This window comes from Apium graveolens, chromosome 3, assembly GCF_009905375.1.
Source record: "Apium graveolens cultivar Ventura chromosome 3, ASM990537v1, whole genome shotgun sequence".
Classification (NCBI taxonomy): Eukaryota; Viridiplantae; Streptophyta; class Magnoliopsida; order Apiales; family Apiaceae; genus Apium; species Apium graveolens.
Window position 1 is genome coordinate 194,461,263 of NC_133649.1, and position 4,279 is coordinate 194,465,541.

The following is a 4,279-nucleotide window of genomic DNA, read 5'->3' on the forward strand; positions in this document are numbered from 1 at the left end:
ATGGATTTCATCTGAACTAGGAGTGGCGTAAGTGGTCGAGTGGCGCCGGCCCAGCCTTATTATATTGGCCCAAATGGCCTGGAAGTTCCGCTAAGGCGGTCCATTCCTTAGGAGTTCAGTGTTCGGTTGACAAGTAAATTCGACAGGTTCTCCTCTACATGTAGAAAATGGTGGGGTTGCACTACTACGACTGATCATCGTAAGTGGTCTTCCTAGCGTGGCAAACTCCCGTAATGAGTTCATCATCCAATTGGATATTTCTGCAACACTACCCAGAGCACTTCGATAGAAAGGTTACGGTTGGGCGATTGTTGAGTGTTGGCAGGGTCAAGTTTTCAAAATGATGTTTGCATCAAATGAAGTATCTCATAACTTAATTTTATTTTGATGATATTTTAAAGGTTGAATCTATTCAAGTATTATCTTGTAGTCTCATCTATGTGATGAACTTTTGAACTAATTATAACTTGAACGGTGGTAGTTCAAGTAGTATTTGGAAAATATATAAGTATATTGGAGTATCTTGTAACTTCATCTTTTAAACTTATATCTAGTAAATGATTATCTTATGCATGACAAAGATTTTCAGAAAAATGTTGAGACAAGGTTAGATATATGAAATCACCTTGCAACGGTATTTTTATACAGTTATACACTGGAACTCTGTGTGTATTATGCATGGAAGAGGACTTCCAATATTTTGAAAAGTATATATGTATATATATATATATATACTGAATATTTTACGACTTCATCGCATTAAGATATCAACTTGTTTCATTTCTTTTGACCAAGACTTTCATGAGTACTATGAGAAGGCTCATATATTGTTAATCATTATACATATTATTGTGGTGGGCTTGCTGCTCACCCTTGCTTTCTTCTTTCATCACACAACAACAGATAGAAAAGATGAACAGGACCAAGCTCCCGATTCGCAAGCGATTAGGAAACGTTCCGCAGTTTCCTATAGGCGTTGATGTCGCTGTAGCTGAGGTAGGAACTACCAATAGGCTAGGCTTTCAACTTATGATGTACCAGACTTATGTATAATTATGAATTGTAATAATGGCAAAGAAATGTAAATTTATTCAGAAACCTTTTTAAGGTGTATTGACATATAATTGTGGAATAAAACGACTTGTGATTATTTTTGGATATTCATCTCTGAGACTATAACTTGTGGTGTGTGTGTTTATTGTGGGGTCACAGTACAGAGTAGTTGATTGGGTATTAAGATTGGGTGTTATTAAGGGAAATGGAACTCGTGACAACCCGGATCCCCGACCTCGGATTTGGGGGTGTTACATTACACATTTTCCGATGTTACCAAAAATTGAAAAAGTGTTACCATAGACCCCTATGGTAGCGCCGATATTAGTTACGGTCCTATTTTTTGAAAAAGTGTTACCATAACCATTTTCTTCACTTTTAGAAACACTTTTTGGCCTTTATTCACACTTTTTTAGGTGTTACAATAGGTTGTTTATAGTGTAGTGAATCCATCATGATTTCCAGAAGGAGCCGGATGATGAATCGAGAAGCTTACTTAAATTATCACATCATAGCAAAGCTACACTATAAGAAATAAATTAGTACTTGTTACTTGGTAATAATTTGTACTTCAAGATATCAAATAATTTAAATAAACATATATATGTAAGAAAAATCTCAGGTAGAATTGATTAGTAGGATTACACTTAACATTCAATAACACAAAATGATTTAAAACTAATGACACTACATATCGAGCCGAGGAGAAAATTATGATCTGAATTAATGACCAGTGGCACTAGAACTCGAGCCAATATATTTTTATTTTATATACAAGGCCCAACCCAATTAAGCTTAAACATAAATTATAGCCTATTCATTCTCTTTTAGAAAAAGCACATGAATACCTTTCCCAAGAGCAAGTAAAGAAAAATCAATGGAAGAAAATACCTTTTCCACTAAGATTCTATCCGAAGAGCTTCAGAATAATCATATCTATGCGTCTCTGGGGTTAGTATACATATATGTAAGAGTAAACATGAAGATAATATTCTCTTTGTAGTAGCGCTGACACTGCACCAAGCCACTGGGCATTAGCTTTTTTGTGTTGTTCAAAACCTATCACAACAAGTGTTCATTAAGTTTCTTTGTGTGTATACACTAGAGAGATATTACTTGTACAATTGGAATATATATTGTGTGTGCTTGTTAAGTGATACCAGTACCACATTACCAGTAACAAATTAGATGCAGTGACAAGTGATAAGAAATATAAAGACCTCTTCACTGGAACTAGATAAAGACTGAGTATATGTAGAGCCTTAAGAGTTGATTTGCCAAATAAATATCCCATCTGTGATTTCAGTGAATCGAAACAAGCCATGTTTTGTAGAAGATTGTCACCCGAAGTAGCCAGGAGCTCTAATTCAGCACGCAACACAAACAACTACAATAACCAAACAAGTAACAAATGTAAGGTGTATTATCATGACATTTGTGGGTTTGTTAAACTAGCCAGGAATAATAATGCATAATGATATTAGGGGAAAAAAATAAACCTGTAGCAGTTACTTTCCACCATTTTCACTGTCACTATAATTGCAAATTTTTTTTCCTATTCTTATGCAGGAATGAGCCATCATCATCACTCTTACACAGTCCATCCTCTCACTTCTTGATCAGCCAAAAAATATAAGGGATTAATATTATACGAATATAGGTTAAGTGTTTTACAATATACAGGGAAAGAGATGTATATATGTTATGAGAATTGTACTTGTTCTTTAAGTGATGGCATAAATTTATACAAGTTTGAACCTTGACGTACTATTGATTACAACTAGTTAACTACAAAATGTCTTACTAGAAATTTTTCCTAATTATAAAGGATAATAACAAGATCTCAGGACAAGCAAATCCAAGTCTAGCACCTGCATGATATTAACAGAATTATGTACAAGATAATATGTGTTCAACTTGAAATATACACATGTATAAGTTATAAATCACAGAGCACAAATTGACTACTATTTTTTTTAAAATACAATTACAAATTCAATAAAAACCACAAAATCCAGAGTATTTAATATTAATTCAATAAACAGAGCACTAATAGAAGGAAATCTGAACACATATGTTTAAAAGAAGGTAGCGGAATGAGAATTACGATAAAATAAAAATTTAATACTAATTGTCAAGACAGTATCACAGGCAGCAAAAATCGTGTACTCGTAAACTAAATTGATGCCACCATCGGCTTAAACACAAGTTTTGACTAGTAATGGATGCAAGGAAGATTTCTAGAGGTTTCGTTTTACATAAACCTAATTGAAGCAATGTAGCTTCATATATAAACGTACATACATATAAGCATATACATAAAATGCATACACATTATCATAAATATAAAAATTATGTGAAAAAATAAAATAGAGAAGCCCTAAATGTAAGAACAAAAGTTACATAAAACACAAAACACCACCAAAACCCAATTTAATAAAAACTCAGAACAAAATCTCAATTTAACATAAAATACCCAAATTATCACATAAACTCTAATTAACACAAGTAAGCATAACACAAATAAGCACTAGAAACAAACCCACACACAAACTCGATTATAAAATAGAATCTCAAATTAATGCATAAACCCAAATAGATACATTAACAAGAATAATTAATTTGGGGAAAGAACATACCTTCTTGAGCTTGAGTGTTCTTCGAGGTTCAATTGATTTGATTTTGAATTTTCCAGATTACGTCGATTTGAGCTTAAATCAGTTATTCTTCGAGTGTCTCCCTCCTCTAGCATTTGGGTGTATCTTGGTCTTAGGTCATATAATGTCCATGGACTTATTTTTAGTTAGCCTCTTATTTCCAATAGCCCAGGTAAAAAAAATTTGAAGCCCGCTTCTCTTATAGCCCGCCAATATTTTAGCCAAAAAAAATTGAATATTTGCAACGATTTTGTAAATTCATTGCAGACTGTTAATTTTTTTATGAAAATGTACTCTTTTGTAACAATTTTTAAAAGTATTACTGTTAGTCCCAAAGTATCGTATAATGGGGGTTGAATACAATACCTACAATCTTTTTCGATTCGTTTACAAGTTCTTCGTTATAATTACGGAATCAAAATAGACAAAAAACAATTCAAGGAATATATTGTTTTATTAATATAAATCTTGAGGTTGCTACAATTTAATCAATGAATTGATTAGCTACAATAAATTCAGCAGCACAACTTTATATTTACAAGCTTAATAAATGAGGTTCTTTAATGGAG

The 4,279-nt window shown here is 32.7% G+C and overlaps 1 long non-coding RNA gene across 1 annotated transcript; it reads right to left on the reverse strand.

Moving 5' to 3' along the window:
* Positions 1 to 2,051: 2,051 nt before the first annotated feature.
* LOC141711045 (uncharacterized) lies at positions 2,052 to 3,810 on the reverse strand. Its single transcript, XR_012571201.1, has 3 exons — positions 3,693 to 3,810; positions 2,553 to 2,667; positions 2,052 to 2,440 (listed from the first exon to the last, which is right to left on the reverse strand). It is a non-coding gene; the product is annotated as an uncharacterized LOC141711045 (long non-coding RNA).
* Between the last annotated feature and the right edge of the window lie 469 nt (positions 3,811 to 4,279).